At 46.2% G+C, this 21674-nt stretch overlaps 1 pseudogene; it reads left to right on the plus strand.

Moving 5' to 3' along the window:
* The first annotated feature begins 517 nt into the window (after nucleotides 1-517).
* On the plus strand, nucleotides 518-15093 carry LOC141092251 (uncharacterized; annotated as a pseudogene).
* The last annotated feature ends 6581 nt before the right edge of the window (nucleotides 15094-21674 follow it).

Raw genomic sequence — 21674 nt, forward strand, 5'->3', positions numbered from 1 at the left:
AAGAGTTAGTGTAAGCATCCCTAATCATCTTGGGTAGTATGGGTTAATATTAGCATCGCTGGCGGTCTATTGCACTAAAGTGTTACTAATTTGTCAGGTGATAACCTCATATCCAAATACGTAGACTTGACTTCTAGAAGATGACCTAGATTCCTAACATACTGACTTGCAGTAAGCTCTTAAGCCCTCCTAGTGGTTGTGACATTTAGACATATTGTCACAGCACTGTTGCAGGATATCCTGGGGCTAGGAGCACCATCCCTAAAGCTATGAATGCCTTAGTTATACCTGCTCCACAGTTACTTCTGATGGTGAAGATGCTGGGGCCACATGCCTTGCTGAACTCATAAATCTGCCCTTATATGTCCCTTTCTCAACACAGGGAAGTGGGGAGTTGTAGTGTATATGAATACACAAACTAGACTAACAAGGGAAGCCATACATGGATAAATGAAAATACAAATAACACAAATATTCACAGACAACAGAGAGCAGAGGAACACTGGGAAGTAGAGAAATGAAAAACCAAATAGGAGAGGATGAGGATATGCACACAGACAAACCACCAAGCAACAGTCTTCAATACAACACTCTAAATGCCTCTTCAAATAACCAACACCTCCAGCTCCAGAACGAGGCAGTATGAAACTAACGCTGGTGGCAATCCCTGATTGCCAGAGGCAAGCATATATAGCATGAGGGGAGTGGCCTACACTGAACAGCTGAGACCATCAATGCAAGAAAGCTCCAGGAGCTCTCAACTGATCAGATTAACCCCTGCACTGTTAGCAGAAACCTGCACTCTTTAATATGATTGTGAAATGCTTGTAATTAGTGCAGGAGTACGTGAAATCAGACACTGGAGTCTTCTGGACCCTCTCTGTCATGGCAAACCCATGACACATACTGTATATTCTGTATTAGACAAAAAAAAAGGCTTTAGCACCTTTAAAGCTATATTTAAAAATGATTCTTCACAAAACATTGGACACAAATTGACATGATAATAAAAAATGAACAATCACTTTAAATGAAAATAGCAATTTTTCCATTTCAAGAACATGTTGTACGGATTGTGCTTCAGCCCACAGATAGTTCTATTAGTTTTCCTGACTCATGTATATAACAATTTAGCATGTTCTTCCATTCTGCAGGGAGACATAATTAGTATTTATCATTTGTTCCATCCATTTATCCGTCTCTCAGTTTCTGATGACTCCTACCAGCTTCTTGTTGGATGCGGGTACAGATCTCATTTTGGTTCCAAGAGCATCTGGAGAGAATTAATGGTGCAAGTCAGTTCTGATAAACGGCTTCTGGTGACAAAGTGTTTTGTATCCGTAAGTTTCCTGGAGCAAAGTCAAAAAGTTGAGGAACATGAAAAGCAATGAAATGTATCAGAGAAAAGTGACTTCTACTCCTGTGTCAACTTCACAGAAGTGTAAACAAAGTTTGTCAGAGAGCTGCAAAGTAACGACCTGACAAATAGTTGTATCGGTGGAGTTTGAGAACATTTTGTAACAGATTATCCAGAGCCTGAGTATTTCATCACCACCTCCCACAGAGACATCTGATGAAAATGGGAGATGCTATGTTTAGATCTGGACACAGAAGAAATACCGAAGAACACCTGTTTATGCCTGAATCCTGCCGAGCTTTATATATCCACCAATGACAAATGTCTTCTGCAAAACTTTTTGTTCATTAGCATAAGGAAAAAAAACATCTTTCTATCCTTATGTTAGACAGTACATAGAAGATATAAAAACTTTATAAAAATCTCTTCAATCGTATGTGTACTTTTGCAACCATTGTTTTAATTGCTCTAGTAAATCAACAATGCAAAAATTCACCCCTTAAGGACAGGGTGATTTTTCATTTTTGTGTTTCCATTTTTTTTCCTCCTATAAGTTTTTTTTTACATTTTTCTGCCCACGTAGCCATATGAGGACTTGTTTTATGAGGACCAAGTTGCACTTTCGAATGATACCATCCGTTTTACAACACCATGTACTGAAAAATGGGAATAAAATTCCAAGTGCGTTAAAATTGACATAAATCAATTCTGTGATAATTTTTTAAGTTTTGGGTTTTTTTTTTTTTTACATTCTTTGTGCAGTAAAAATTACCTGAAAATATGGTTCTCTGGGTCAGTATGATTTGTTCATGGTGCCATTTTTCAAGACCCGTTTCATGTTTCGGTTCATAGAGCTTTGTGTTGCAATAGATAATAAAACTCACAGACTCCTACGAACACCAGCCAAGGGCTGATCAAAGGGGCACCACCATGACAGGACAAGGAGTCTTCAGCAGAGATATGACTTTCATTAAAATCCTTTGGCACCCCTCGACCGTGTCTTGTGGGGGCTAATGGTGGCTTATAATGGCACACCACTGAGCTGCGCACTGTAAATGCTGCTGTCAGAGATTATCTGCAGCGGACGGACCTCACCTCAACCTGCGACTGATGATGGGTAAAAAAACACAGCCAAGCACTGTTCATGTACAGCTCTCATCAAAAAGGGGTTAATCAGCCTTGTTAATAGTGTCAAATGAAAATTTTCTATAGCTTCATGTATGCAATTCCTAGGCAGTTTTACATGGCTCCATGCTAACAGACTACAAATAAACTGTGTAATCAGATCATACAGTAATGTAGGGGCCATTCATGCTGGGGTACTAAACAATCACTTGCTTGTTTGTGTGTTACCTGGTCTACATCTATGTTCTTTGCCCCAGTGATTATTCCTGCTTCAGACATTAGCTCAATTTTTGACTATGTTTCTGCCTGACGATTTTGTCCTTTATCTATACCTCCTGTTTCCAACCATTCCTGCTAACCATCTCCACCGGCCAGCAACTACTCCGTGGACTTATCCCAGGGCCCATGTGTTAGTTCACTTGACTCTTCAAGGTTTAAAGGGGTAAGAAAAAATAGATAGAGTAGCTAGAACAATGCCTGTTTATGGAAGCCCTATTTCAAAACTTACACCCAAACCCCCGTCCACCCCTCGCCTCCCCTTCCAAAATAGGATTCGGGGAATATGCGCCAATGGGGCCATTGATTATAATGATGCATATGGAGTCACCGCGTGCTCTGTCATGCGTCATTTCCGGCCATGTACGTCTATTGGAGGCTACAAGACGTAATATAGAATTTTCATATTTTTATTACCCCACAAAACTGTTATATTTTTATGTGGAATTTTACCCTTCTATTATTATTCTGTGAGTTTTACATCTATTTTTCTGCAGGTTTGTGTAGTTCTTATGGTGTCAGAGAATGGCAGCAGCAGCTGGGACGCCTGGCTGGTTAATCCGCACCTGGCCATTCTTCACTCCTAGAAGCCGTGTCATTCTCTAGCAAAATAAAAAAGCAATGCGACAAAGAGGCTGAAGGCTCAGGGTCTATGATATGCCCAGAACCTGTCAGCAATGCTGGATGTTTGTGTTCCTGAAAAGGCGATCCCCTCCAGTAACTGTTCAGTAAATCCGCTATAATCCCACTGTTCTAAGAGATGCTATAGAAGCACCTACAGGGGGATAGGTGTACAGGACATCTCATGGCTGCAGATCACATCCAAAGGTAAACTATTAATAATGGGAGGGCAATGAAAACGTAGTTAACTGGAAGGCTTATACACAATGAAATTGGATTACTATTACACTGTCCTTGTACTGGAGAAGCATACTAGTCAGTCATTTATAAGTAAGGACCACTAATTAGTACTTTATCCTATCTACTACTGAGTGATATACAGTGGGGCAAAAAAGTATTTAGTCAGTCAGCAATAGTGCAAGTTCCACCACTTAAAAAGATGAGAGGCGTCTGTAATTTACATCATAGGCAGACCTCAACTATGAGAGACAAACTGAGAAAAAAAAATCCAGAAAATCACATTGTCTGTTTTTTTTCATTTTATTTGCATATTATGGTGGAAAATAAGTATTTGGTCAGAAACAAAATTTCATCTCAATACTTTGTGATATATCCTTTGTTGGCAATGACAGAGGTCAAACGTTTTCTGTAAGTCTTCACAAGGTTGCCACACACTGTTGTTGGTATGTTGGCCCATTCCTCCATGCAGATCTCCTCTAGAGCAGTGATGTTTTTGGCTTTTCGCTTGGCAACACGGACTTTCAACTCCCTCCAAAGGTTTTCTATAGGGTTGAGATCTGGAGACTGGCTAGGCCACTCCAGGACCTTGAAAGGCTTCTTACGAAGCCACTCCTTCGTTGCCCTGGCGGTGTGCTTTGGATCATTGTCATGTTGAAAGACCCAGCCACGTTTCATCTTCAATGCCCTTGCTGATGGAAGGAGGTTTGCACTCAAAATCTCACGATACATGGCCCCATTCATTCTTTCATGTACCCGGATCAGTCGTCCTGGCCCCTTTGCAGAGAAACAGACCCAAAGCATGATGTTTCCACCACCATGCTTTACAGTAGGTATGGTGTTTGATGGATGCAACTCAGTATTCTTTTTCCTCCAAACACGACAAGTTGTGTTTCTACCAAACAGTTCCAGTTTGGTTTCATCAGACCATAGGACATTCTCCCAAAACTCCTCTGGATCATCCAAATGCTCTCTAGCAAACTTCAGACGGGCTCGGACATGTACAGGCTTAAGCAGTGGGACACGTCTGGCACTGCAGGATCTGAGTCCATGGTGGCGTAGTGTGTTACTTATGGTAGGCCTTGTTACATTGGTCCCAGCTCTCTGCAGTTCATTCACTAGGCCCCCCCGCGTGGTTCTGGGATTTTTGCTCACCGTTCTTGTGATCATTCTGACCCCACGGGGTGGGATTTTGCGTGGAGCACCAGATCGAGGGAGATTATCAGTGGTCTTGTATGTCTTCCATTTTCTAATTATTGCTCCCACAGTTGATTTCTTCTCTCCAAGCTGGTTGGCTATTGCAGATTCAGTCTTCCCAGCCTGGTGCAGGGCTACAATTTTGTTTCTGGTGTCCTTTGACAGCTCTTTGGTCTTCACCATAGTGGAGTTTGGATTCAGACTGTTTGAGGGTGTGCACAGGTGTCTTTTTATACTGATAACAAGTTTAAACAGGTGCCATTACTACAGGTAATGAGTGGAGGAAAGAGGAGACTCTTAAAGAAGAAGTTACAGGTCTGTGAGAGCCAGAAATCTTGATTGCTTGTTTCTGACCAAATACTTATTTTCCACCATAATATGCAAATAAAATGAAAAAAAAAAACAGACAATGTGATTTTCTGGATTTTTTTTTCTCAGTTTGTCTCCCAAAGTTGAGGTCTACCTATGATGTAAATTACAGACGCCTCTCATCTTTTTAAGTGGTGGAACTTGCACTATTGCTGACTGACTAAATACTTTTTTGCCCCACTGTACATGTCATGCAATGTATGCACACAGTGACTGCACCAGCAGAATAGTGAGTGCAGCTCTGGGGTATAATACAGGATGTAACTCAGGATCAGTAATGTAATGTATGTACACAATAACTGCACCAGCAGAATAGTGAGTGCAGCTCTGGGGTATAATACAGGATGTAACTCAGGATCAGTAATGTAATGTATGTACACAGTGACTGCACCAGCAGAATAGCGAGTGCAGCTCTGGGGTATAAAACAGGATGTAACTCAGGATCAGTAATGTAATGTATGTACACAGAGACTGCACCAGCAGAATAGTGAGTGCAGCTCTGGAGGATAATACAGGATGTAACTCAGGATCAGTAATGTAATGTATGCACACAGTGACTGCACCAGCAGAATAGTGAGTGCAGCTCTGGCGGATAACACAGGATGTAACTCAGGATCAGTAAAGGATCAGTAATGAAATGTATGTACACAGTGACTGCACCAGCAGAATAGTGAGTGCAGCTCTGGGGGATAACACAGGATGTAACTCAGGATCAGTACAGGATCAGTAATGTAATGTATGTACACAGTGACTGCACCAGCAGAGTAGTGAGTGCAGCTCTGGAGTATAATACAGGATGTAACTCAGGATCAGTAATGTATGTATACAGTGACTGCACCAGCAGAATAGTGAGTGCAGCTCTGGGGTATAATATAGGATGTAACTCAGGATCAGTAATGTAATGTATGTACACAGTGACTGCACCAGTAGAATAGTGAGAGCATCTCAGGAGTACAATACAGGATGCAATCAGGATCAGTACAGGATCAGTAATGTATGTATACAGTGACTGCACCAGCAGAACAGTGAGTGCAGCTCTGGAGTATAATACAGGAGGTAAATCAGGATCATTAATGTAATGTATGCACACAGTGACTGCACCAGCAGAATAGTGAGTGCAGCTCTGGAGGATAATACAGGATGTAACTCGGGATCAGTACAGGATCAGTAATGTATGTATACAGTGCAGTGACTGCACCAGCAGAATAGTGAGTGCAGCTCTGGAGTATAATACAGGCTGTAACTCAGGATCAGTAATGTAATGTATGTACACAGTGACTGCACCAGCAGAATAGTGAGTGCAGCTCTGGAGGATAATACAGGATGTAACTCGGGATCAGTACAGGATCAGTAATGTATGTATACAGTGCAGTGACTGCACCAGCAGAATAGTGAGTGCAGCTCTGGAGTATAATACAGGATGTAACTTAGGATCAGTAATGTAATGTGTGTACACAGTGACTGCACCAGCAGAATAGTGAGTGCAGCTCTGGGGTATAATACAGGATGTAACTCAGGATCTGTAATGTAATGTGTGTACACAGTGACTGCACCAGCAGAATAGTGAGTGCAGCTCTGGGGTATAATACAGGATGTAACTCAGGATCAGTAATGTAATGTATGCACACAGTGACTGCACCAGCAGAATAGTGAGTGCAGCTCTGGAGTATAATACACGATGTAACTCAGGATCAGTACAGGATCAGTAATGTAATGTATGTACACAGTGACTGCACCAGCAGAACAGTGAGTGCAGCTCTGGGGTATAATACAGGATGTAACTCAGGATCAGTAATGTAATGTATGTACACAGTGACTGCACCAGCAGAATAGTGAGTGCAGCTCTGGGGTATAATACAGGATGTAACTCAGTAATGTAATGTAATGTACACAGTGACTGCGCCAGCAGAATAGTGAGTGGAGCTCTGGAGTATAATACAGGATGTAACTCAGGATCAGTAATATAATGTATGTACACAGTGACTGCACCAGCAGAATAGTGAGTGCAGCTCTGGGGTTTAATACAGGATGTAACTCAGGATCAGTAATATAATGTATGTACACAGTGACTGCACCAGCAGAATAGTGAGTGCAGCTCTGGGGTATAATACAGGATGTAACTTAGGATCAGTAATGTAATGTATGTACACAGTGACTGCACCAGTAGAATAGTGAGTGCAGCTCTGGAGTATAATACAGGACGTAACTCAGGATCAGTAATGTAATGTATGTACACAGTGACTGCACCAGCAGAATAGTGAGTGCAGCTCTGGGGGATAATGCAGGATGTAACTCAGGATCAGTACAGGATCAGTAATGTATGTACATGTGGTGCCCCTGAGGCTCAGTCGCCACAGAGGTACTGCACCTCCTCCTGAGGTGTAGTGCCCCACCATCCAGGTAAGGTAGAGGCACCTGACCACACTCCAACACCTGGCACCCCTCACCACAAAGTAGTGTAACAAAGCACCTTCGGCGGCTCCCTGCTTGGAGTATAGCAAAGCACCCATTGCTGGCTCCCTGCTTGGAGTGTAGCATAGCACCCCTTGGTGGCTCCCTGCTTGGAACACGAAACGTGCTGGGAGGTGGGTGGAGTTTAGTTTGCACCAAAAGAGCGGGAAGAGTTGAGTCAGTCTTTCATTCAGTGAGTGAGTGAAGATGTAGAAGGACAGAGTGTGAGACAGAGAAGATCCCCGGGAGAGGGATGGAAGAGGGAAATGCTGCAGCAGGCCACAGTGATCTGGGTCTGCTGGCACAGGAAAGAGACAGAGGAAGGAAGCTTGATTCTCCTTTGGGAAGAAGGATTAGCACGGAACGTGAGGAGAATAAGAGAACAAGGACCAGGGTTAGAGGAGAACCCTTCTCAAGTTCTAAGCGTAAGGCCGGGGTCCGGTCCCCGAGGTTGTACGGATACTAATGGTCCTGCAGCAGACACCGGAGGAATAGAAGTAGTGACCACTTTATTCCCACACAAGACTTGGGGGCACAACTGCAACTGGATAGTGAGCTGGGACTTAATAGCAAGGAGTCCCCGAAGCAGTCTACAGCTGTCTGCCGTACAAGTAGAGTTCATAGGAACATCAGACAGGAGGAACTCCAGTGTAACTCAGTACTAGGAGTACTTCGCTAAAAGGCGCTATAAGAGGAGACGTTCAGAAAAGGCACATATGTTGGCGGAGTGTTGGAAGGGAGTATTCCATCTGGCCTGGAGGTTGGCTGAGTCCCTAACCCGGAGGACACGGCACGGAGGCAGGCACCTGTTTGCACAACAGACTGTCAGTAAAGCTTTGGAACTACAAGCCCTCGTGTCCTCCACTTATTCCGACGCCAACCTGCCCAGCACCACTACATCCCTCGCGCCTGACACTACACCACCTAAGTGTCACTTCACCTACACTGCCCTGGGACTCCAGCCCTGCCTGTGGAGGGCTATAACATCACTGCTGCACCACACCATCTGTCCCAGAGGATCTATCTGCAGCGTCGGCTTACATCTTCATGGCCGAACACCACAGGTGGCGTCGCGAATCACATAAACTTTCACTACCATCAGCACACAGAAACAACCCCTTTTATAATGGGCGCCCAGGGCCACGGGCCGGGTCCCTGCTGCCGTGACATCTCCCATTGAATAGTGAGTGCAGCTCTGGTGGATAATACAGGATGTAACTCAGGATCAGTACAGGATCAGTAATGTAATGTATGTACAGAGTGACTGCACCAGCAGAATAGTGAGTGCAGCTCTGGGGTATAATACAGGATGTAACTCAGGATCAGTAATGTAATGTATGTACACAGTGACTCCACCAGCAGAATAGTGAGTGCAGCTCTGGTGGATAATACAGGATGTAACTCAGGATCAGTACAGGATCAGTAATGTAATGTATGTACAGAGTGACTGCACCAGCAGAATAGTGAGTGCAGCTCTGGAGTATAATGGAGGATGTAACTCAGGATCAGTAATGTAGTGTATATACACAGTGACTGCACCAGCAGAATAGTGAGTGCAGCTCTGGAGTATAATGCAGGATGTAACTCAGGATCAGTACAGGATCAGTAATGTAATGTATGTACACAGTGACTGCATCAGCAGAATAGTGAGTGCAGCTCTGGCATATAATGCAGGATGTAACTCAGGATCAGTAATGTAATGTATGTACACAGTGACTGCACCAGCAGAATAGTGAGTGCAGCTCTGGGGGATAATACAGGATGTAACTCAGGATCAGTACAAGATCAGTAGTGTAATGTATGTGCACTGTACCTCCACCAGCAGAACAGTGAGTGTAGCTCTGGGGTATAATACAAGATGTAACTCAGGATCAGTAATGTAATGTATGTACACAGTGACTGCACCAGCAGAATAGTGAGTGCAGCTCTGGAGTATAATAGAGGATGTAACTCAGGATCAGTAGTGTAATGTATGTGCACTGTACCTCCACCAGCAGAACAGTGAGTGTAGCTCTGGGGTATAATACAAGATGTAACTCAGGATCAGTAATGTAATGTATGTACACAGTGACTGCACCAGCAGAATAGTGAGTGCAGCTCTGGGGGATAATACAGGATGTAACTCAGGATCAGTACAGGATCAGTAGTGTAATGTATGTGCACTGTACCTCCACCAGCAGAACAGTGAGTGTAGCTCTGGGGTATAATACAAGATGTAACTCAGGATCAGTAATGTAATGTATGTACACAGTGACTGCACTAGCATAATAGTGAGTGCAGCTCTGGGGGATAATACAGGATGTTACTCAGGATCAGTACAGGATCAGTAGTGTAATGTACGTGCACTGTACCTCCACCAGCAGAACAGTGAGTGTAGCTCTGGGGTATAATACAAGATGTAACTCAGGATCAGTGATGTAATGTATGTACACATTGACTGCACAAGCAGAATAGTGAGTGCAGCTCTGGATATAATACAGGTTGTAACTCAGGATCAGTAATGTAATGTATGTACACAGTGACTGCACCAGCAGAATAGTGAGGCCATACTGGGGCCACAGGCCTTTTAAAAGGGAGGCCGACATGACATGGTTGAGGGGACCAGTTAGTGAGTGGGCAAGGATTGGGTTAATTTGTTTGGGGCATGTGCGGCGTGAAAAAGGGATAGGGCTAAGGGATTGTAGGTGGGTTTAGGGAAGGGAGATGGGAGGGGGAGCAATATATATAAAAGGACGGTCACATGGGTTGGGGCAACCATTTTAGGTGCCCCATAGAAGAGATATCAAGCTCCGTACCTGCAGAATGGAGGTCGACCTCATGTTGCAGCAGTTGAGAGACGCCGCCAGCTCCAGGGGCCCGGGGTGGCTGCAGGCTTCGATTCAGGGCCTGCTACAAGGGGGAGCCAGTGATCCTCAGGCTCAGGAAGTCAGGCGACGGCCTCGGAGGACTAGGCCTCCGGAGCGCCTCAGCCCGGAGGTAACCCACAGGACCCGGCGCCGTGTCAGGAGCCCCTCCGGGGACCCTCCAGCTCCTAATGTGCGCTGCAGGCCGGGCGCGCGTGAGCCGAGAGCTGGGAGGAATCCGATTGTGAGGCGGGGTCTGCAACATGGGGAGGTGTCGGCCTCCCCTTCAACACAGTCGGCGCGGCAGGAGAGGGGGCCAGGATGGGAGGCAGCAGTGGCGCAGGTGTCATCTGCCCAGGCTCAGCGCAGGAGCGATCGGGCACGGGGGGGCCTGCTTCCCAGGCGCCTTCACCGGGTGCGCGGTCGGGTGGACCCGCCCGCTCATCGCACACACAGAGTGACGTCACGGCAGGCGCCATGACAGGAGCATCTGCAGGAAACCGCGCGGCTTCACAGAGAGGACGAGCAGCACGACGGCGTGGACGGGCAGCAGGGACAGGAGATCGCCGATCGACCGGTGAGTGGGGGTGCGGGAGTCCCGCCCACTCATGGGTTATTGTGAATGAGAGATTAGTGGACGGCCGGCAGTATGCTGGGCCTAGTGGGACAGGGATTGGGGGGAGGGAAATGCATGATCATGGACATGATGGCAGGGGAGGGAGGGGGGAGCTGGGGGTGCGCCACCAGCATCGTCGTGTGGACTACGCAACGGCCAGTCCAGGCCAGCTGCCAGGGACCATAGATCTCCCGGAACAGCCTGCACGCCCAGGTGTTTATGCAGGCACCATTGTGGCAAGGCAGCAGGTCCATCTTGGAGGATACGCAGTGGCCAGTCAGGGCCGGCTGCAGGGGACCACGGAGTTACGTCTGCAGCATCAACACCCGAGTTACCGACAGGCCCCGTGGCGGAATTTCGGCAGCCCCATCCGAGGGAATACGCAGTGGTCAGCCCAGGCCGGCTGCGGGGGACCACATCATCACCGCATCAAGAAAACAGAGGAGAGCTGATCGCGGAGCGCATACGTCTGGAACCAGATCTGGCGGCTGCTGGGAACACAGCACCCAGGCAGCCAGGTGAGACAGATCCATTGTCAATTTTGCAAATGTCATTACCTCATCATGTGCCGGGAAAGTGGCCGGGGGGTGCTAATGCTGGTATAGGAGTAGTCTTGCAAGGTTTAAAGGAGTTAGTTAGAATCTGGGAATCGGGAAGCGGGCAATCGGAAACATCTCCGGTAGCGGCTTGGTTAGGCGGTAGTGGGAACAGAGCCTCGAGTTTGGTCAGTACGGTCCAGGGAGCCAGGGCTGAGGTTTCAGTATCAACAGGGGGTTTGGGGTCACAGGGAGAATCGGGGGATCAGACACGGTCAGGAGACAATGGCGAGAAGGATAAGGAAGAGTCAGTACAGCTGGATAATTCAGCCAAGGGCGAAGTGTATGTCTGCTTCGAGGGACCACTTGGGGCACATTTGAAGCAAGAGGTTAGGGAATGGATTTGGAAAGGGGAGTACATAGAGATTTTTTCATTGCTCCCGCTGGAGCGTTTTAACCTAGATAGGGCTAGAAGAGATGACTCAAAAAAGGAGGAGGAAGAAAAAAGGAGGTTTAGACTTATTCCCCGCACATTTAGCAACTGGCTGCAAGCCTTTGCAATACTAGCCAGTGTGATAGGGGAAAAATCGCCAGAGAATTGTTCCCCTTTGTTCTGTTATATGGATATAATTGGTGAAGCGTATAGAGTCTATGGGGGTCAGGGATGGTTGAGATATGACGAACAATTTCGTCAACGAAAAGCAGTGAGACCTAGTATTCGATGGGACCATAAAGATATTTCTTTATGGATAAGAGTGACGGCGCCAGCCAGGCCAGCACAGAGCTATCAGCCTTTTCTTGGGGGCACCGAGGGTTCGGGACAGTCAGGACACTCGGTGGCAGTACAAAAAGGACTGTGCTTCTCTTTCAACGAGGGAGCATGTAGGTTTGGGACTAAGTGTAAATTTAAGCACGAATGTTCATCATGTGGAGGCAATCATGGTGGGTCGAAATGTTTCAGGACAGGAAGGCAAAAAGGGTCGGAGGGAACTGAAAAAAGGGGAGACCCCAGTTCGGTTAACAGAGATGGAGCGCTTTCTAAGTAGTTACCCGGATACGGAAGCGGCTACGCTCTTACGCGAAGGTTTCAGGGATGGTTTTAAAATCCCGTTTGTGGATGTTGAGGTGAAGTTATCAACAAAAAATTTAAAATCCGCTTACCAGTTCCCGGAGGTGGTCACGGAAAAAATTACGCAAAGAAGTGGCTTTAGGCAGAATGTATGGCCCTTTTGAATCTGCTCCCATTGATAATTTGAGGGTATCTCCTTTGGGGGTAGTGCCAAAAAAGGAGCCGAATAAATTCAGATTGATACACCACCTCTCATTTCCAAAGGGATTATCGGTTAATGACGGCATAGATCCGCAACTGTGTTCGGTTTTATACACTTCCTTTGATGCGGCCGTGAAGCTGGTTAGAGAGTGCGGCCAGGGGGCTCGTTTGGCTAAGACGGACATTGAGGCGGCTTTTCGTTTTCTGCCGGTGCATCCTGATAGCATGCACTTGTTAGGTTGTTTTTGGGAGGGGGGTTTCTTCGTTGATCGTTGTTTACCGATGGGATGTTCGCTGTCATGTGCTTATTTTGAAGCATTCAGCACTTTTTTGGAGTGGACAGTAAAAGAGGTGTCGGGGCTCAGGTCGTGTATTCATTACCTGGACGACTTTTTGTTCATTGGTACGGCACAGTCTCCTGATTGCTCGGTGTTACTGCACACAATGGAGGATGTGGCTAAGAAATTCGGGGTCCCTTTGGCGGCAGAGAAAACAGTAGGCCCAGTGACATCGTTGAGTTTCCTAGGTATCGAGATTGATATGGTAGCAATGGAGTGTAGAATCCCGGACGAAAAAATATTGGACATGAGATCTGAGGTGAAGAGGGTTAGAGGATTGAAGAAGGTTACGTTACGGGAGGTTCAGTCACTACTAGGAAAGTTGAACTTCGCGTGTCGGATCATGCCTATGGGCAGGGCATTTTGTCGGAGATTGTCTTTGACGACGGCAGGGATTAAGGCACCGTCGCATTTCATCAGGTTGAGGAAGGACTTGAAGGACGATTTGAAGGTGTGGGCGCTTTTTCTGGATTCCTATAATGGGAAATCCATCTGGATGGCATGGAAGGTGGCGGCGGAGTCTCTGGGGTTTGTAATAAGATCAGCAGAGGAGCAAGGTTTGAATTTGATTTTTCAGGGAGAGTTTGTGGCGGAAAGGTGGCCATGTGGTTGGATCGAGAAGGGCCTGTCGGCCAATCAGGTATTACGCGAAGTGTTTCCCATAGTGGTTGCATTATCGTTGTGGGGGAGGGAGGTGCAAAACAAAAAGTTTGGATTCAGCTGCAAGTCAGTGGGAGCACTGAGGACGATTAACTCGCTATCTTCATCGGATCAAGCTTTGATGAAGGTTCTCCAGCATTTGGTTTGGGTAGGGTTGAGTTTTAACCTATGGGTTGTTGCAGAAGAGAGGCTTGTGGAAGAGGACGTTGGTTTTAAAAAATTTTCTTGTTCACAGGGGGAATACGCTCGGGAGTTGGAATTTCAATCGGATTGCAAGAGGATGGAATGTCCAGAAGAACTGTGGAATCTTGCCTTGGGGCAGTGAAGGTTTTGTTATCTAAGTCCCTGTCGGTTGGAACCTGGTCCCACTATAGAAAAGCATGGGGCAGTTGGCTAGAGTGGAAAGAGAGAGTAGGCGAGGAACTAGAAGATGAGTACAAATTAGCTTTGTTCATAGGCCACATTTGGGAGTCGGGTGGGTCAGTTCCAAAAATTAATAATATTTTAGCAGGTTTGGCATTTGGTTTTAAGTTCAGGGGCTTGCGAGATGTAACTAAGGCGTTTCTGGTACGGCAGGTGGTAAAGGGGTGTAGGAAAGGATGGAAGATGTCGGACAGTAGACGTCCGGTATCTTATGATGTGTTATTATGTTTGGGCGAGAGTTTACGTGTTGTTTGTTCGTCACAGAGGGAAGTATCGTTGTTTAAAGTGGCTTTCTCGTTGGCGTTCTTCGGGGCTTTCCGTTTGGGGGAGCTGGTCAGTCCATCTAAATCGCGCAAGTGAGGGTTACTTAGGGGTGATGTGGAAATGCTGGGAGATAGAGTGTCAATATTTCTGCGTTCATCAAAGACGGACACAGAGGGCAGAGGTTGCAGGGTGGTACTTTTTGAGGTGAAAGATTCCCCACTGTGTCCGGTGGAGTGCTTAAGGAATTTTTTAAGCAGGGCAGGGAATGAGAATGAGCCGTTGTTAGCGCACGACAATGGCTCTTTTCTATCACGTTTCCAGTTTGTGTCGATATTCAGACGTTGTCTAGAGAAAGTGGGCATTTTGTCAAAATATTTTAGCGGACACTCTTTTAGGATTGGAGCAGCTACGGAGGCAGCAAGGAGGGGTTTGGGTGAAGAGACAGTGAAGAGAATTGGGCGCTGGGAGTCAGCGAGATTCCGTTCTTATGTGCGCCCATCATTTGTATAAAAATAAAAGAAATGCATATGTGGGTGTTGTTATAGGCTATGGTTGTATCATTTGAATTTTATGTTTTGTAGGTTCGGGTGCGCTACTTATCTAGATTATGGGCCACTCTTTTGTATTTTGGGCAGCCCTGAGAGCGGACGTTCGCCCGAATGGGAGACAACTGGGCATGCCAAGAACACTGGCGGTGCTAAGGTGGATTGGCAAAAGAGGGATGGTATGGAAGCAATTGGTACCCGAGTTTCACAGGTTCGTCCGGTTGGACCGGACACCGGAGGTGCTAGTGATTCATTTGGGGGGAAACGATTTGGCGAAGCGCACTTGTAGGGAGTTACTGAGGGATATAAAATTCGATATGTTAAGGCTTTGGTCCATGTTCCGTGGTTTGTTAGTGGTGTGGTCGGATATCATTCCAAGGAAGGTGTGGTACGGGGCTAGATCGGTGAAAGGCGTCAATAGGGCCAGGGTCAAATTGAATAGAGCAGTGTCCCGATTCATGGTTCGAAATGGGGCAATTGTTGTACGGCATACAGATTTGGAGTCGGGAGAGGGGGAAATCCCTTAGGAAGGACGGGGTTCAACTGAACGCGGTGGGCATGGACTTATGGTGTTTGGCAATTCAGGAAGCCATTGAAAAAAGTTTAAGAGTTTGGCGGGACATAAATGTCTGAGGGGGTCAGACCATTTATGTCTGTGGCGTGGGGGGGAGGTCCTTGAGGTTGGTTGTGCCAGAAATGGCGGATTGGAGGGAGGGGGTCGCAAAGGTCCTGGACTCCCCCTTCGGTGGATCACATGGAATGGAACGGTATGGAGATACCGACAAAGTTAATTTGGGAGCCGTGGCCAGTTACGGCTGAGTTTGGCCGGGCGAGTCTCTTAAGGTCTCTGAGCTGGTGCTTAACGGCTAGAGACAAGATTCGGCCGGGGGTGGCAAGTTGGTGGAAGATATGGATCAGAGGCTGATACAGTTTGGGGCCTCGAGGATCGCCCTTCCCCCTATTTGTTGGTATTTGTTGTTAAAATTGTTTTACTTTATATCAATAAAGGCTGCTGTGGCCATTTTATCCAATGCAATGTCTGGCGAGTAATTTACGTGGTATGATGGCAGGTTGGGGAAGCCGATCAAAGGCTGGGCAAGTGTGGTATAAGAGGGGTGAGGAGAGAAACGCTGGGATCACGAATACCCACTTGTCAAGTGAGGCCGTACTAGGGCCACAGGCCTTTTAAAAGGGGGGCCAACATGACATGGTTGAGGGGACCAGCTAGTGAGTGGGCAAGGATAGGGTTAATTTGTTTGGGGCATGTGCGGTGTGAAAAAGGGATAGGGCTAAGGGATTGTAGGTGGGTTTAGGGAAGGGAGATGGGAGGGGGAGCAATATATAAAAGGACGGTCACATGGGTTGGGGCAACCATTTTAGGTGCCTCATAGAAGAGATATCAAGCTCCCGCCCACCCACCCCTTTTTTTTGTTAATTGCCGTACGGGTCCGTTAAATGGGACTGTCAAAAAAAAAAAAACAGCGATGGTGGTCTGGGTGTAACCAAGTTACATGCACTTTCGTCATGGCAGCGTGGCGTGGGGGGGAGGTCCTCGAGGTTGGTTGTGCCAGAAATGGCGAATTGGAGGGGGGGGATCGCAAAGGTCCAGGACTCCCCCTTCGGTGGATCACATGGAATGGAACGGTATGGAGATACCGACAAAGTTAATTTGGGAGCCGTGGCCAGTTACGGCTGAGTTTGGCCGGGCGAGTCTCTTAAGGTCTCTGAGCTGGTGCTTAACGGCTGGAGACAAGATACGGCCGGGGGTGGCAAGTTGGTGGAAGATATGGATCAGAGGCTGATACAGTTTGGGGCATCGAGGATCGCCCCTCCCCCTATTTGTTGGTATTTGTTGTTAAAATTGTTATACTTTATATCAATAAAGGCTGCTGTGGCCATTTTGTCCAACGCAATGTCTGGCGAGTAATTTACGTGGTACGATGGCAGGTTGGGGAAGCCGATCAGAGGCTGGGCAAGTGTGGTATAAGAGGGGTGAGGAGAGAAACGCTGGGATCACGAATACCCACTTGTCAAGTGAGGCCGTACTGGGGCCACAGGCCTTAAAAGGGAGGCCAACATGACATGGTTGAGGGGACCAGCTAGTGAGTGGGCAAGGATAGGGTTAATTTGTTTGGGGCATGTGCGGTGTGAAAAAGGGATAGAGCTAAGGGATTGTAGGTGGGTTTAGGGAAGGGAGATGGGAGGGGGAGCAATATATAAAAGGACGGTCACATGGGTTGGGGCAACCATTTTAGGTGCCCCATAGAAGAGATATCAAGCTCCCGCCCACCCACCCCTTTTTTTTTGTTAATTGTCGTACGGGTCAGTTAAATGGGACTGTCAAAAAAAAAAAAAAAAAGCGATGGTGGTCTGGGTGTAACCAAGTTACATGCACTTTCGTCATGGCAGCATGGCGTGGGGGGGAGGTCCTCGAGGTTGGTTGTGCCAGAAATGGCGAATTGGAGGGGGGGGATCGCAAAGGTCCTGGACTCCCCCTTCGGTGGATCACATGGAATGGAACGGTATGGAGATACCGACAAATTTAATTTGGGAGCCGTGGCCAGTTACGGCTGAGTTTGGCCGGGCGAGTCTCTTAAGGTCTCTGAGCTGGTGCTTAACGGCTGGAGACAAGATTCGGCCGGGGGTGGCAAGTTGGTGGAAGATATGGATCAGAGGCTGATACAGTTTGGGGCCTCGAGGATCGCCCCTCCCCCTATTTGTTGGCATTTGTTGTTAAAATTGTTATACTTTATATCAATAAAGGCTGCTGTGGCCAATTTTATCCAATGCAATGTCTGGTGAGTAATTTACGTGGTACGATGGCGGGTTGGGGAAGCCGATCAGAGGCTGGGCAAGTGTGGTATAAGAGGGGTGAGGAGAGAAACGCTGGGATCACAAATACCCACTTGTCAAGTGAGTGCAGCTTTGGCGTATAATACAGGATGTAACTCAGGATCAGTACAGGATCAGTAATGTAATGTATGTACACAGTGACTGCACCAGCAGAATAGTGAGTGCAGCTCTGGAGTATAATGCAGGATTTAAATGCTTTTTGCAATTTAACTGTTACAAAATCTTCTATTTGTTTAGAGTAAAGTTTTCCATCCCTCCATTCTCTCCCAACTTCAATAATTTTTAATGATCCCAGCAAAGAGGAAACAGATGAACGGCATACATAGGGCACACAAATCACCACATTACTAGACGGAGCTATCATTCCGAAGTATTGCGGCATATAATTCAGTCAAAAAATGGAGGTGCTTACATGAAAAAACATGAATATTTCAATGTAAAGCAAAAAAAGAAGAAATATGCAGCACCCGTATGGACCCGTAGAAGCGAGTAATTGCGAAACGGCTGTTGTCCGGCACCTCCCTCCCCTAGCATTCCTCTAACGTCCTGCATGTCCACACATCCATTCATGGAATTTACATGAAATAAAGACGCACAGTTTTTCAGCTATATTGGTGAGTGCTGCATATTTCTTCTTTTTTCAATAATTTTTAAGTCTGGATTTATTCAGAAAGAAATCGCTTAAGATGTTAGATGACACGCCATCGGCTAGAATGAGAGTGAATGGCGGTTTGTCAGCTCCCTTTGAGTTACATCGAGGCACGAGGCAGGGGTGCCCTCTGTCCCCGCTGCTGTTCGCTTTGGCCATAGAGCCTCTTGCCATACTCATTAGAGCCCACACGGACATACAGGGGTTCAGGAGGGAACAGACTGAGGCGAAAATAGCCTTGTACGCGGACGACACATTACTATTTCTGGCAGAGGCCTCGTCGTCCTTAAAGGTGGCGATGGACGTTATTAGTGATATTGGTAGCTACTCGGGACTGACGATTAACTGGAATAAATCGACGCTGCTGTCAGTTGATGGGAACAAAGATAATGAACACATTTATATAGCATCAGGTCTGCGACTGGTCTCGGAGTTCAGGTATCTTGGTATTAATGTAACAGGGAAGGTGGGAGAGTATGAGAAATTAAATTTTATTCCAGTTCTAGAAAAGTTTCAATCGAAGTTAAACATATGGGTAAAATTACCGCTGTCAGTGGTAGGACGAACGAATTTACTTAAGATGATTTGGATGCCACAATTGTATATTTTACATAACTCCCCAGTGTGGATACCACAAAGGTACTTCTACAAAATTAACAGTTTGTTCAGGGAATTAATCTGGGGGAAAAAACCACCACAAATTAAATTGGAAGAACTGCAGAGAGGAAAAGGGGAGGGGGGCTGGCAGCGCCAAATCCCTGGACATATTTTATAGCAGCTCAATTGCAGCATATTAGAGGGTGCAATGATCCGGAGGGGTGGGGGGATACAAAAAATATTATTGCAGCAATTCGTGGAATTAGGGGACCTATATGGAGCTCTGGAGGCACGATTATTTGCATTAAGGGGGGAGAAAACACCAACACTATTGCTGTTGCATAAATTGTGGTGGAAGGTAAGACTTCTGCAGAATATACAAGGTATTTCGCGGTTTACTTTGATTTGGACTACTCCATGGCTCCCAAATTTACATAAATTACAAGGATTCAGTATGTGGGAGAGAAGGGGAATTCGAGGATTTGCTCAGATATTAGAGGAGAACGGGGAGCTGAAGGAATTTGTACAGCTACAGGGGGAGTTCGATCTACCCAAGCAGGAGTTTTATAGATATTTACAACTACGACATGCATGGCGAGCAGAGGGTGGGCAGCTGGAGCAGGGGATCCCACAAAATAGGGTTATAGATAGAATAGCCTAGATAGAATAGCCGGGGTTGAAGGGTCAGGGGTCTGATTTCGATAATCTATTGTATGGTACTGGATTTGCTGCTTTCAAAGTTTCCGTCGAAGTCCAAGGGAAAATGGGAGAGGGCAATAGGTCCTATTGAAGACGATCAGTGGTCGGAAATTTTGGAGAGGGTACCGGACTTGTCCCTGAGTGAATCCCATCGTTATTCACAGATACTACTGTTACACCAAAAATACAGAACTCCAAAATTCTTGCAGGATACTGGACTCACAGACAACCCTATGTGCAATAGATGTAAGACTCAGTCGGCGGATCTTATTCATATGATGTGGTCTTGCCCCAAGTTGGATCATCTATGGGAAGAAGTAGTTGATATCATTAACAAAGTTTATTCCGGGGGGCTGGACTGCTCACCTATGGTATGTGTATTGGGGTATGTTGAAGATCTAACGACAGATGAGTATGGCAAAATAGCAGTGGCTAGAATGCTATATATGTTTAGAAAGTTGATAGCACAGCACTGGTTGGATGATCAGACGCCCTCCATTCCGGAATATATTAGTAAGGTGAACTGGGTGATTAACATGGAAAAAGCAATTTACTTGAAGAGAGGCTGTATCGGAAAATTTGAAAAGATTTGGGCATCATGGATAGACAGCTCGGGCCTTGCATCCAGAGAGTTACAGAGATTCCGATTAGGTCTTATTTGAGTGTACCTTTACTGAATTAAAGAGAAGTCTTGTCTATATGTAGCACATTTGGAGCCTCTCTATTGTTATTCAAGGAGACGTGACATTGACGCTATATAATAATATGTTTATTTTTGTTAAGATGGGGGACAATTCAGGGGGGAGGGGGGTGGGGTAAGGGGACTGCTTTCCCCTGGGTTGTTATACCTGTTTTGTTGGAAAATGTTCAAAAAAAAATATCTGATTTAAAAAAAAAAAAGAAAGAAATCGCTTGATTTCACTATTGATGTCTTTCGCTTGTGTGATGAAACCAAACGGCAGCAAATTGTGTCTGGCTCGGGTAACTTCTCGCTCGTTTAGTGTCCCAGTACAATGTACGATTAGTGCCAACCGAGCGTTCTGGCTCCATTATACCAGCAATATGGCTGTTCTGCCTTATTATTATCTAGTAATGGAAACTGCACAGTTCATGTATTCCCGTTTCCTACCAAGTTCATTGCTAATTCACATTTCTCCCCGTAGACTATTTGAAGGCTTTGCCAATCACAGTTACATAATACAATCTCTGAGGGGCGATCTGAGTGCAGGAGTTGCAAAATATTATTGTGACTTGTCGGGGGAGCTAGCAGCAATTGATAGGAATGTGGGTTATTTCTCCATTTGTGGCTCAGCTCTGCAGATATCGCGGCCAAAAGGCCTGATGCACAGTTCTCATCTCTTAGCTAACAATAGAAGGAAGTTTCCATTCTCATTGAAGCAGATATGAAATTCAATCTATCACCTGGTAATGATATCATAAACCGCGCATGACGAGCTCGAGAGAAGCGCGAATCTGCCGTAAATTAACCAGCAATTAAATTCTATTAGGTGGTAGATCATGCTCCGAACAATAGATCACGCGGAATTGAGGGCGGTGAATGTAAGAAAGAAGTTTGCAGCATGTCTGCTCTTAATTATCAGACGGCCATATTATATTGTCCTTGTAAGAATGCTGCGCGGACTGCAAGATGGATGAAACTCTCACTCAGGATAAGAAAACTGATAAAGCAATGAACTGCGAAGTCTTTCTGGGGATTCGTCTGAGCGGGAAGTTCTCCAAACTTATAA

Source organism: Dendrobates tinctorius, unplaced genomic scaffold, assembly GCF_039654945.1.
Source record: "Dendrobates tinctorius isolate UK_male_01 unplaced genomic scaffold, ASM3965494v1 ptg000059l, whole genome shotgun sequence".
NCBI lineage: Eukaryota > Metazoa > Chordata > Amphibia > Anura > Dendrobatidae > Dendrobates > Dendrobates tinctorius.